Below are 13,499 nucleotides of genomic sequence, written 5' to 3' on the forward strand. Positions count from 1 at the left end.
TGCGGGAGAGAAGAGCCCTGGGGGTGCCCAAGGCCGCAGGATCCCTTGCTTCTCACTTCTATGTGGGAAAAGCCTCCCCCGCAGGTCGCAGTGACGCCTCCGGGAGTTCTTCAAAACGGGGCCAATTCCTCCGAGAGGGCAGCTGCTCCAACCTCCGTCCCACGCAGAGCCGGGAGCGCCTTCAAGGGGGTGTCCCTTCCCACGGCCGCTCCGGGCCGGGCTCGGTGGCGTCGGTGTCGGAGCCGGCTGGGGACTGCGGCCCGGGCAGGGGTCCAGCCTCACGCGGCCCGGGGCGGGGCCTCGCGGCCCCGGGCCCGGCGCTCCCGCCCCGTCTGCTCGCCGCGCTCCCCGCCCTCCCCGCGGCCCGGACGCAGGCCCCGCCCCTCCCCCTCCCCCTCTTCCTTATCTCTTTTTCGAACCTTTTGCATTTTTTTTAGTCTCATTTCCTGTCGGGTTTTGCATTTCCCTCCCCCTTCCAGCCTGTGACACACTTTCTCTCCTTTTTTCTCTCTTTTGCCTCCTTTGGCCTCCGGACTGCTGCCCGGGTGGCGCGCGGCCCCCTACCGGCCCTGCAGCCCCTGGGCCGGCTGCGCCCCTCGCACGGTCCGGGCGGCGGGGACCGAGGGCCGGGGCCCCGGGGGGAAGACGGCGGCCTGCGCGGAGCATGAGCGGCCCAGGTAGGCGCGGCGGACGCGGGGGTGGGGACACGGGGGACGGCGGGGGCGGCGCAGTCGTGGGGATGGGGGACGCGGGGGGCCCGGGGTCCTCGGCGGGCGGCGCGGAGTCGGGGCGCCGTGCGGGGGTCTGGAGGGGCTCGCTTTGCTGGTCCCGCGCTGCCGGACCGCCATCCCTCTCTCACCATCTCTTTCCCCCTTTCCCCTCTGGCTCCATCTCTATCTCCCTCTCCCCGCCTGCCTTTGGAAAACTTTATCTCCACTTTCCATCTCCCCGTATCCCGCCTCCGAGTTCCTCTCGGACCGTCTGTCTCTGGGTGGCCCAGCCTGGCAAAGTCCCCAGCCCCTCAGAGAAGAAAGGGATGAAAGAGGGGGGGCCGGCCCGGCAGGGCGCCCCTCGGTGCCCCTGTCCCAGAAGGAGGAAAAGAACTTTTCTAAGACCTGAAAGGACAGGAAGTTTCCAGACCACAGCCGGGCCTGACTCGGAGGCTCCCGAGAAGGTGGAGCCCCTGGGAGGGGAGGGGAGGGGAGGGCAGGGGGAAGGACAGCCCCTCCCATGGGGAGAGTGTGGAACCAGGAGGGGCCCAGGCTCCCCGCAAAGCCAGGATGAGGTCCCAGTGGCCTCGTGCCTGAAGTCCCCACCCCAGGACACTGCCCAGGCTGGAAGGGGCCCCCGTGGTCTCCTGAACTCTCGGCGCAGGGAAACGAGAGGGCTTCTCTGTCCCTTCAGAGTTCAGAGCACAGTTGGAGGGGCCCCAGGGAGACAGTTCTGGTGCAGGGAGCAGGGCCAGCTTGACGGGTACGTGCGTCTGAGCTCCCAGCTTCCTGGCACCTGGTCTGGAGCGTGTCAGCAGAGGACCATCCCCACAAACCTGGTCTTGTGGACCAAACCCACCTCTGCCCAGCCTGCCCCCAAACCTTTGATTTGTGGTAGGAAAAAATTTCTCCTGACATTTACCACCTCTCCTGAAAGTGTAAGGCTACCAGCCTCCCAAGGAAGGAAAGAAACGTTGGTCCATCACTGGACAATTATTGGGTGCCTCCTCTGTGGTTATTGGGTGCCGGAAGTCCCGAGCGGTAGGTTAATGCGAGGACAGGAATTTAGCTGCAGTGTTCCACTTCTGTCCTTGCCCTGTGTCTCCACTTCTCTCTAACCCCCAGGCAGCTGTAAAGAAATGATGGTCCCCGCTGTGGGCCGGGGCTGATCAGGGGGCAAAGGGAGCCTGGGACTGACTCAGCCTCATCACATCCCAGCAAAATTGTCTGGATGTCTGTGCATTTTATTAGCACCCATATCGAAAAGGAAGTCTGTTAGCCCCACCAGCCCCTACAGTCCTGACTCTGTGTACAAATGTTCCTTTGTGTGATTTTTTTTTAAAATTGTGGTAAAATACACATGACATAAAATTTACCATCTTAACCACTTTGAAGTGTATAGTTCAGGGGTATTAAGTACATTCACATTGTTGTACAACCATCACCACCATCCATCTCCAGGACTTTCCATCCTCCCAAACTGAAACTCTGTCACCATTAAACAACTCCCCATCCCCTTCTCCAGCCCCTGGAAACCACCCTTCTACTTTCTGTCTCTATGAATTTGACTCCTCTAGGGACGCCATGTAAGTGGAATCCTGCAGTATTTGTTCTTTTGTGTCTGGCTTATTTCACTGAGCATAACGTCCTCAAGGTTCACCCATGTTGTAGCAGTTGTCAGAATTTCCTTCCTTTTTAAGGCTGAATAATATTCCATCGCATGGATGGACCACAGTTTGTTTATCCATTAATCCTTTATGTGATCTTTTACTTATTTTTTATTTTTTTAAAGATTTAATTTTATCTATTTTTGGCTGTGTTGGGTTTTCGTTGCAGTGCGCAGGCTTCTCCTTGCGGTGGCTTCTCTTGTTGCAGAGCCCGGACTCTAAGCGCGCTGGCTTCAGTAGTTGTGGCTCGCGGGCTCCAGAGCGCAGGCTCAGCAGTTGTGGCGCATGGGCTTAGTTGCTCCGCGGTATGTGGGATCCTCCCGGACCAGGGATCGAACCCGTGTCCCCTGCGTTGGCAGGCGGATTCTTATCCACTGCGCCACCGGGGAAGTCCCTATGTGATCTTTTTAAATGACTTGTAAACCTAACTCTTCTTCTAAAGGTGGTGGCCTTTGTTTGAATCACTCAGTGGGCACTGTCTGGGTGACGGTACCAGCTACCATCGGGGACACACAGAAGGAACGAGAGACCCAGACATCCTCCCCTAAATAGTTCAGGCCCTACAGTCGTGTTGCCATGACCAGAGCGTGGCAGAGACTCAAACTAGAGGAAAGGATTGAGGGAAGGAAGGATGGCGAGAGGCGAGTGTGGGCGATGGTGGGACTCAGAGAGCCCAGCAGTCAGTGGAAGGTTCCAGGCTGAGACTGTGCTGGTGGGGCAACATCCCAACTAACTTCTCCACTTTCCGACATGCGTTTCTCCACCTTTCCAATGGAAGCCTTGCGGTACCTGGTTTGCTGATTATAGCACTTCATGCGAGAAGGGCCAAATCGAGTCCCAGTGCGCAGGTGATTATGGTGAAAAGGGACACCAGATGCTGATAAACAGAGCTCCTCCCATCAGTTTAAAACTGCCTTCCGTCCTCTCTTGCTTTGTCCCCACACTTGGCCTTGAAGACAGTGAGTGCCTCCTGGTAATCGGGACGATGGTGAAGTCCCGCGAGGGCCAGAATGCCCAGATGACCACCCCAACGCAGAGCGTGACCAGATCTGTGAAACTTGGGTTAAAAAGAGGTCAGATCAAGGGGGAAAGGCCTCAGGAGGTCCACGGTCCGCCTTCTGGGTCGGAGGCCGAGGCGGGGGGTGGGAAGGAGCCTCGGGCTATGGCCCAGACGCAGCGTCCAGCCGTGACTGCCCACCTGGGCCGGCCTGTCATCCCTTCAGCTCTCTGGGAGTCATCTCTCCCCAGTGAAATCAGGATATTAATACTGATTATTTTCAGTCTTGTCAGTTACACCAAGCATAAAATGAGAAAACTCGAGACGTGCCATACTCTTCCCGTTGCTGTTATTCCTGAGATCCGGGGAGGATGAGAGAGGATGGACGCTTAGGTCCGGACCTGGGGCTGGAGTGCGGCTTTCCCCACCCCACGCTGGGTGGACTTCCTTTCTTAGTCTCCTGCTCTGCAGTCCTAATCTTCCAGGGCAGCCGAGAGGATTGAAGGAAATCGACCCTGTAGTTGTACTGCATTATCCAGGAGGTCTGGAGCATTTTGAATTGATTTAAATACGGGAACAGAAAGAAAAGGAAAAGGCGACTATCAAGGAAGCCCCTGAAAACCGCTTTTCTGCTAAAGAAAAATTAGATTGGCAGATTCCCAGGTGCCAGCCTCCTCACCCGTGCCACGGCGCATGGGAAGAGCATGACCTGTGCACTTCACATGCAAGGAACACGCCCCGTACACCTTCCCCCAAAGTCTCCTTGAGCAGCTCCTGCTTGTGGGTCAATGGTTTTAAGGGGGTGACTATTTCCAGGGGGGTAACCTTTTTGGTTGTGATTTGTTCAGGGCTCTGAGATTGTAACGGTCGCTGTCAGATTGGTGTAATGGGCCAGTGCCGCGGGGTAACGAAGGGTCCCTGCTCCTGCCTCTGGCAAAAGCGCTCCGTCTTCGCTGGTCCAGTCCCGCAGTCAGGCTCCCCCGGCTCATCTCTTATGTCACGGTCCTCTGGTCCTCCCAGCTCCTCACAAGTGGGTGAGCCAGAGCAAGGGCTCCGTCCTCCCCGGGTGGTTTCTGTGTCAGGGGTGTAACCTTCCTTCTCACCCCAAATCCAACTCTGGAATGTATGTCCTCATATTCGAGTGTGGCGGTGACAAAGCGGGGCCCCAGGCTCTGTCCACATACCTCACAAATCCTGCAGGTACCACAGCAACACCTGTCAGACTCTGTAGAGTCAGCGCCATCCCCCGGTGCTGGACCCGTCCCCTGAGAGGCAGGTTCCTCCAGGTGGAAAGATCTACGGACTTCTGGAGCCAGGCAGAAAGGGCGTCTGCCCTGGCTCTGCCACGTACTAGCTATGTGACCTCGGGAAAGTCACCAGTGGCTCTGAGCCTCAATGGCCACGTGTGTAAAATGAAAGTACCACCCCTAAATTAACATAGACCAAAGTGTTTCCAAATGAGAGTGCTCTGCTTTTAAAGGTGTACTTCTGCCTTGGTTATTTTTGACAGAGTTGGGGGTAGGAGGTAGAATAGAGTGATGAATTTGATGCAAAACTGAATTTATCTGAGAGAGCTATTTCCTTAATTTACAGAGAACTCTCAAAAGAAATCGGTGAGATGCAGGAATCGGCACACTTCTTCTGTAAAGGTCCAGATAGTAAATACCTGAGGCTCTGAGAGCCAGAAGGTCCCTGTGGAAACGGCTCTGCTCTGTCCTTGCCATGTGGCCGGATTTGGCCAGTGGGGCAGGATGGGCAGTGCAGGGGTGGGCCCTCCACTGCAGTTTGCTGACTCCAGAATTAGGGAACTCGACCCAAGAGAAAAATGCTTAAAGGATGTGAACAAACAGAATATGAACAGACCAATCAATTTACAATGAATAAATGCAAAGTAATGAAACAGAGAGATGCCTTTTTTTCACTGTCTGACTGGCAAAGATCAAAACATTTGATAAAACGTTATATTGGTGAGAGAAACGAGAAGCAGGTAGTCTAATACGCTGTGGATTTGACAATATGTACCAGCATGATAAGTGAATCAACCCAAGAATTCCACTTCTAAGAATTATCTCACAGATAGACTTGTCCATCTTTTTGTGCACGCTGATGTTAATTTGTAGCATTGTTTTTAATGGGAAAAAACTTGAAACCACACAAATGCTCCTCAAAAGCAAGATCCATCCATCCAGTGGAATTCTGTGAGGCCGTTAATGAGACAGGGGCATAGAGGGAGTTTCTGGCAGAAAGCACTAGCACCTATAAGAAACTGCTCTAGTAGGACATCTGGGGAATGGTGGCTGGGTGGACGAAGGGGAAAATTCTAGTATTTTTTTTTTAACATCTTTATTGGAGTATAATTGCTTTACAATGGTGTGTTAGTTTCTGCTTTATAACAAAGTGAATCAGTTATACATATACATATGTCCCCCTATCTCTTCCCTCTTGCATCTCCCTCCCTCCCACCCTCCCTATCCCACTCCACTAGGTGGTCACAAAGCACCGAGCTGATCTCCCTGTGCTATGCGGCTGCTTCCCACTGGCTCTCAGTTTTACGTTTGGTAGTGTATATATGTCCATGCCACTCTCTCACTTTGTCCCAGCTTACCCTTCCCCCTCCCTGTGTCCTCAAGTCCATTCTCTAGGAGGTCTGCGTCTTTATTCCCATCTTGCCCCTAGGTTCTTCATGACCATTTTTTGTTTGTTTGTTTGTTTGTTTTTTAGATTCCATATATATGTGTTAGCATACGGTATTTGTTTTTCTCTTTCTGACTTACTTCACTCTGTAAGACAGTCTCTAGGTCCATCCACCTCACTGCAAATAACTCAGTTTCGTTCCTTTTTATGGCTGAGTAATATTCCATTGTATATATGTGCCACATCTTCTTTAGCCATTCATCTGTTGATGGACACTTCGGTTGCTTCCACATCCTGGCTATTGTAAATAGAGCTGCAATGAACATTTTGGTACATGACTCTTTTTGAATTATGGTTTTCTCAGGGTATATGCCTAGTAGTGGGATTGCTGGGTCATATGGTAGTTCTATTTTTAGTTTTTTAAGGAACATCCATACTGTTCTCCATAGTGGCTGTATCAATTTACATTCCCACCAACAGTGCAAGAGGGTTCCCTTTTCTCCACACCCTCTCCAGCATTTATTGTTTGTAGATTTTTTGATGATGGCCATTCTGACCAGTGTGAGATGATATCTGATTGTAGTTTTGATTTGCATTTCTCTAATGATTAATGATGTTGAGCATTCTTTCATATGTCTGTTGGCAATCTGTATATCTTCTTTGGAGAAATGTCTGTTTAGGTCTTCTGCCCATTTTTGGATTGGGTTGTTCGTTTTTTTGTTATTGAGCTGCATGAGCTGCTTGTAAATTTTGGAGATTAATCCTTTGTCAGTTGCTTCATTTGCAACTATTTTCTCCCATTCTGAGGGTTGTCTTTTCGTCTTGTTTATGGTTTCCTTTGCTGTGCAAAAGCTTTTAAGTTTCATTAGGTCCCATTTGTTTATTTTTGTTTTTATTTCCATTTCTCTAGGAGGTGGGTCAAAAAGGATCTTGCTGTGATGTATGTCATAGAGTGTTCTGCCTATGTTTTCCTCTAAGAGTTTGATGGTGTCTGGCCTTACATTTAGGTCTTTAATCCATTTTGAGTTTATTTTTGTGTATGGTGTTAGGGAGTGTTCTAATTTCATTCTTTTACACGTAGCTGTTCAGTTTTCCCAGCACCACTTATTGAAGGCGCTGTCTTTTCTCCACTGTATATTCTTGCCTCCTTTATCAAAGATAAGGTGACCATATGTGCGTGGGTTTATCTCTGGGCTTTCTATCCTGTTCCATTGACCTATATTTCTGTTTTTGTGCCAGTACCATACTGTCTTGATTACTGTAGCTTTGTAGTATAGTCTGAAGTCAGGGAGCCTGATTCCTCCAGCTCCGTTTTTCTTACTCAAGATTGCTTTAGCTATTCGGGGTCTTTTGTGTTTCCATACAAATTGTGAAATTTTTTGTTCTAGTTCTGTGAAAAATGCCATTGGTAGTTTGATAGGGATTGCATTGAATCTGTAGATTGCTTTGGGTAGTAGAGTCATTTTCACAACGTTGATTCTTCCAATCCAAGAACATAGTATATCTCTCCATCTATTTGTATCATCTTTAATTTTTTTCACCAGTGTCTTATAATTTTCTGCATACAGGTCTTTTGTCTCCTTAGGTAGGTTTATTCCTAGATATTTTATTCTTTTTGTTGCAATGGTAAATGGGAGTGTTTTCTTAATTTCACGTTCAGATTTTTCATCATTAGTGTGTAGGAATGCAAGAGATTTCTGTGCATTAATTTTGTATCCTACTATTTTACCAAATTCATTGATTAGCGCTAGTAGTTTTCTGGTAGCATCTTTAGGATTCTCTGTGTATAGTATCATGTCATCTGCAAACAGTGACAGCTTTACTTCTTCTTTTCCGATTTGGATTCCTTTTATTTCTTTTTCTTCTCTGATTGCTGTGGCTAAAACTTCCAAAACTATGTTGAATAATAGTGGTGAGAGTGGGCAACCTTGTCTTGTTCCTGGTCTTAGTGGAAATGGTTTCAGTTTTTCACCATTGAGGACGATGTTGGCTGTGGGTTTGTCATATATGGCCTTTATTATGTTGAGGAAAGTTCCCTCTGTGCCTACTTTCTGGAGGGTTTTTATCATAAATGGGTGTTGAATTTTGTCGAAAGCTTTCTCTGCATCGATTGAGATGATCATATGGTTTTTCTCCTTCAGTTTGTTAATATGGTGTATCACGTTGATTGATTTGCATATATTGAAGAAGCCTTGCATTCCTTGGATAAACCCCACTTGATCATAGTGTATGATCCTTTTAATGTGCTGTTGGATTCTGTTTGCTAGTATTTTGTTGAGGATTTTTGCATCTATGTTCATCAGTAATATTGGCCTGTAGTTTTCTTTCTTTGTGACATCTTTCTCTGGTTTTGGTATCAGAGCGATGTTGGCCTCGTAGAACGAGTTTGGGAGTGTTCCTCCCTCTGTTATATTTTGGAAGAGTTTGAGAAGGATAGGTGTTAGCTCTTCTCTAAATGTTTGATAGAATTCGCCTGTAAAGCCATCTGGTCCTGGTCTTTTGTGTGTTGGAAGATTTTTAATCACAGTTTCAATTTCAGTGCTTGTGATTGGTCTGTTCATATTTTCTCTTCCTTCCTGGTTCAGTCTCGGAAGGTTGTGCATTTCTAAGAATTTTTCCATTTCTTCCAGGTTGTCCATTTTATTGGCATATAGTTGCTTGTAGTAATCTCTTATGATCCTTTGTATTTCTTCAGTGTCAGTTGTTACTTCTCCTTTTTCATTTCTAATTCTATTGATTTGAGTCTTCTCCTCCAGTATTCATTTTGTGTCCTTTTCTTTTGTTTGTTTTTTAACCCTGAGCAACTGTTATCATTCTGATTAAGAAAACAAGAAGGAAAAGCCAGGTTCAGAAGAGAACAGCAAGGGTGGTCCCCATGAACTGCTGTCCCGCTTAGTCTTAGCTGTCCTGATTCCCAGCCTGCTGGGTTGCAGGAAGAGAGTTCCTCTCGCAGTGACTTCTGATTTCAGCTGTGTCCCAGTAAGAGAAATCACAGGGCCTCCGTGCTCCTGTGGAAAGGCAAAACTGATTGGTTAAAAAAAAAAAAAAAAAAGGATTTGTTTTAAATTAAGGCATAGCACACACACAGTACACGTCCCAAATCTGAAGTGCACTATGGGGGAGGTTTCACACCCACCCACGTAGCCCATCATCCAGATCAAGACACGGGTCCTTTCCAGGCCTCCAGGGGGTAGGGGTCTCATGCTCCTTCCCGGTTGCTAAGCCCCCCACCCCTTTTGCCTGTCCTGGAATGTCACGTAAATGGCATCACACAGAGTGTGCTCTTGTGTCTCCAACTTGATTCATCCATGTGTGTAGCAGTCATTGGGGTTTTTTCCTTGCTGTATAATGTTGCAGTGTGAGCATTTACCACAATTTATGTATCCATCCTACCGCTGATGAACACGCGCGTTGTGTGCAGTTTGGGGCTATTGTGAGAGCTGCTGTGAACACTCTTGCAGAAGTCTTGGTGGCGATGACCCACTTTTTTTTAATCTGAGGGCAAACAGAAACCTTGTGCCAGCATTACTGGAGGTTTAGCCAATTGTTATTTCAGTGGATGAATGCTGATACGAAGTAAAACTGCGTTTTATTGACATTACTGCTTTGTTCCCTGCTTCTGAGTAAGAATTCGGTCATTCACTGAACTTTTCTAAGAAGAAATGGCCTTTTTAAAAAGGGATTCGAGTGTAGCTGGTTCGAGGGGTGTGGGGGAGTGTGCGGTTGAATAATAATGATACCTTGCACTTCTCTCCGAGTCTCCTGGCTTCAGTTCTCAGATGCTTTTCAAAATCAACTTGTGAAGTTCCGTGGCACCTGGGGAGCTGAGGCCACGGCCATGCCGGTTTGCGGGTGGGAGGCAGAGACACGTGGCGATTCCCAACTCCTTGTGGGAGTTCTCCATCCTCAAAAATCGTGTCTTCTGTACTCTTAGAGGAGGTTCTGTCACAGGGCCCTGGAGACGCAGGCATTCTGAGTTTGGGGAGGTTTTAGGCTGTAAAGGAAGGTGGCCCTAGGAAGGAGAGGGTGGTTTCCTATAACTGCTCCGAGTAAGGGAGACCACCCGACTACAGCAAAGCAGAGGGCTGTCCCCAAGGAATGGGTCAATCTCCTTCCCCCTCAGTTTTGTATGGAAATTCTGTATAATGTTGTATCTTTCTTAACTGATTTAAAAATATGCTTTTGAAACCCAACCATTTATGTCGGACTACCTGGGCCCAAGAGGTTCCCGTGCCCTAAGCTGATGACCGTCCTTCGTCCTTCGACCCACCAGCCGCCCCCGGCCTCCCCTGGCCCCCGGCCTCTCCGGGCCCCCGGCCTCCTCCTCCACCCGCCTGGTCCTGCCTCCACGCAGGCACCAGAGCCACCTTGTACATGCAGAGATGCTTCTATAGCGGTTGTCTCCTTTTTCTCCAGTATCATCAACTTCTTTCCTTCTCTCCAAGGATCATTCCGACCAGAGTACAAATATGCTGCAGTTCCCCCCATCTTTAAAGAAAAAAACCCAAGCCTGCTTTGATTTCATACTCCCTTGTAGCTGTCACTGCCTTGCTCTTTACCCCTTTTCTGTTAGTCTGTCGGGGCTGCCGTAACAGAGTACTGCCGACCGGGGAGCGGTGCGGGGGAAGGGGGGTTAAACAATTGAAGTTTATTCTCCCAGTTCTGGAGGCTGGAAGTCCGCGATCAAGGTGTGGGCAGGGCTGGTGTCTCCTGAGGCTTCTCTCCTTGACTTGTAGGTGGCCGCCTTCTAGCTGTGTCCTCACGTGGTCAGCCCTCTGTGTGCGTGCACCCCTGGTGTCTCTCTGTGTGTCCAACCTCCTCTTCTTACAAGGACACCAGCCCCCCTGGATTAGGGCTCACCCTAACGGTCTCACGTTAGCTCAGTCACTCCTTAAAGGCTGTATCTCCAACTACAGGTAGTGGGGCTAGGGATTCAGCATATGCATTTGTGGAGATGCAACTCAGCCATCACACCTTTACAGACGGTCTCTTTGAAAGTGTTGTCTACACTGTCTGTCCCCATTTCCTGTCCCCGCATTCTGTCCTGGACCCACTTCAGTCAGACTTCTGCCCCCAGAGTCCCCAAGTCCAGGTCCACTCGTAGTCCTCAGGGGCATTAGCTCAGTCTGTCTGCCTCTCCTCCTCGGAATGTGGCGTGGGTTCCCTCTCTTGGTTTCTCCCGCCTTCCCGGCCACTCCTTCCTAGTCTCTCTTTTCTGATTCTTCTGTGTCCCCTGACCTCTGAGGTCAAAGGGCCTTGGCCTCTTCTCCCTCTGCACTCCTTCCTGGATGGTCTCATCTAGTCTCATGGCTTCAAAGCCACCTCTGTGTTCATGACTCCCAAGTTTATACCTCCTGCCAGGCCTCCCCTCCTGAACTGTGCACTTCAGTAGCCAGTGGTCTTGACTACCCGGACATGGAGTTGATCCAAAACCAAACTTCTGATTTTCCCATCCCTAAGTTCTCTCTCCCATCATGCCAAGTGCTCAGGCTTTGAAACCTTGGGGTGGTCTTTGATTCCTCTCTTAGAAATAGGAATGTGTCCACTTGCTCAGCACAGAAAACCCAAGTGTTCTGGCTCGGTCACAAAGAATGTCATTCCCATGCCTTGTTGGTGCATCTTTCAGGGGACTTGTACCCCTAACAGTTGGGGCACAGCATGATGTGCTGGAGAGAACCCGGGGCTCAGAAGGCAGGGGTGAGATTCGGGTTCTGGGCCACTAACCCATTGGGCCGTCTTGGCCAAGTCCCTTCTCTGCTCTGGGCTCAGTTTCCTCATAAGTGAAGTGAGACAGGAGACAGGAGACGGGGCCGGGGACGGCAAATGGGTTTCACCTTGAGGGCCAGCTCCGCGGAAGAGAGTTCTGTGATCGATTGCCCATGTCTGCTGTGGGTGTGAAACTGACAATTGGAGCCCGGGTGCCCCCCATTAGTCATCCCTGCCCTGGCTCCTCACCACCAAGAACCCTTCCAGCTTTAAAAATCTGTGATCGCGCCCTGACCTTGAGCAGATCACTTCACTGTCCCAAGATTTTGTTTCTTCGCAAGCGAGGTGGAGATAAATAATCCCTGCCTTCCTACCACACAGAATTGCTCTGAGGAGCGTGTGAGATAGATAGTGGGTGAAAAATTGCTTGGAAAATAACAGAACGTTATATAAATGCAAGGTTTCGTTGTTATTAACTGACCTCCCTGGTCGTGATTTGTGTTAGTCATGCCTTCCTCTGAACTGTCTTCTAGGGCTGGGCAAGAAGCCTTTGCTTTCATTTTTGCCCCTGCCCCCCACCTCGGGCAAGACAGTGCCATTTGGATTTCCCTGGTGATGATGAGAAAGGGGATTAGTATGGATGTTGGGTGTGGGGGTGATCTTTCTGTGCTTGGACGATCTCAGCATCTTTCACAGCCCCCGGGGCAGGTGAAACCAGGAAGCCTTCTCCAGAGCCTTTCAGCTACTCAGCACCGTCTTACCCTCCCACCATCACCCCACCACTTTGTGACACTTCTGCACAACAGGTGGGGAAAAATCTTCCCAAAGTAAATTTTTGTCTCCCTCAAGGGTTCATCTGTATTATCCAAATGTCTGGAGTTAAAGTAATTCTCCGGTTGGGCAGTTGGGAGCGGTGGGTCTCCCCGGAGCACTGCTGAGCACAGCTCTGGTTAATTTCTGGAGCAGACACCTGCCCTGCAGCCTGCGGGAATCCAGGGGAGATTTCCAGATACAGCTATTTTTGTTACCTGATGAAAAAAGCATCCCTTCCCTCAATCTACAATTCTCCCCTCTTTCACCTTGAATGTTGTTAATGCCCCGTGTTTTCTGCCAAAATCCCAAAGAGAGTCTGTTTGCAGCTTCCTGTGTGCATTAACTTGTCCCAGAGACCCAGGGGAGCCATCTGTTCTTACATAATTTGGTGTAAGCAAAGCTTTGGGGCATTTCTTCTTGCCAGTGGTGTGTTCTGAGCTGGTTTCTTTGCTCAGGCTCTTATTTATTGGCGAGCGCGTCTCATTTCCTTCTTCCCTCCTGCAGCCTTTGTCATGAACAGTGTTCGGCGCGGTGTGAAATGAGAAGCATTCAGAACTCTTCTAAGACATAAAGGTTTGATTTCTTTTTTCTTTTTTTTTTTTAAGGGGCAGAAAAATAAAGGACTTGAGTTTCCTGTAGGACTGGAAACAGTGAATCAGATTTTTGTTTTGCTTAAAACCTGAAAATCTCAGGCAGCAGTTGAGAGTCTCTGGACAGGGCTGAGTGCTGTGTTTGGGGGTTTAGGGTGATGTCCCTTCCCCACGGGCCATTCCACAGGAGAGGGGCTGGCCACCCACAGAGACTTATTTGAGAGGGACCAGAAAGGCTACCTGAGTCACAGAGCTGCCCAAGGCAGAGTGGGCACTGACACTTCCTGCCTTGCCTTTTCTGCTCCGTGAGGCATTTCAGTGATTCAGTGCCTGGTGTTATCCACAGACTAATGGGTGCAGTGCGCGTGAGCTCTCCCTCTCC

The 13,499-nt window shown here is 49.5% G+C and overlaps 1 protein-coding gene across 3 annotated transcripts in view; it reads left to right on the forward strand.

The window, feature by feature from the left end:
• Nucleotides 1-516: 516 nt before the first annotated feature.
• CARD11 (caspase recruitment domain family member 11) overlaps nt 517-13,499 on the forward strand; it is a 108,832-nt gene continuing 95,849 nt past the window's right edge. For all 3 annotated transcript variants that reach the window (XR_005016644.1, XM_036827470.1, XM_036827471.1), the window contains exon 1: nt 517-677. The gene's annotated coding sequence lies outside the window, so the exon portion shown is untranslated. The remainder of the gene's footprint in view (nt 678-13,499) is intronic.

The sequence above is a fragment of the Balaenoptera musculus genome, chromosome 15 (genome assembly GCF_009873245.2).
Source record: "Balaenoptera musculus isolate JJ_BM4_2016_0621 chromosome 15, mBalMus1.pri.v3, whole genome shotgun sequence".
NCBI classification, from domain to species: Eukaryota; Metazoa; Chordata; class Mammalia; order Artiodactyla; family Balaenopteridae; genus Balaenoptera; species Balaenoptera musculus.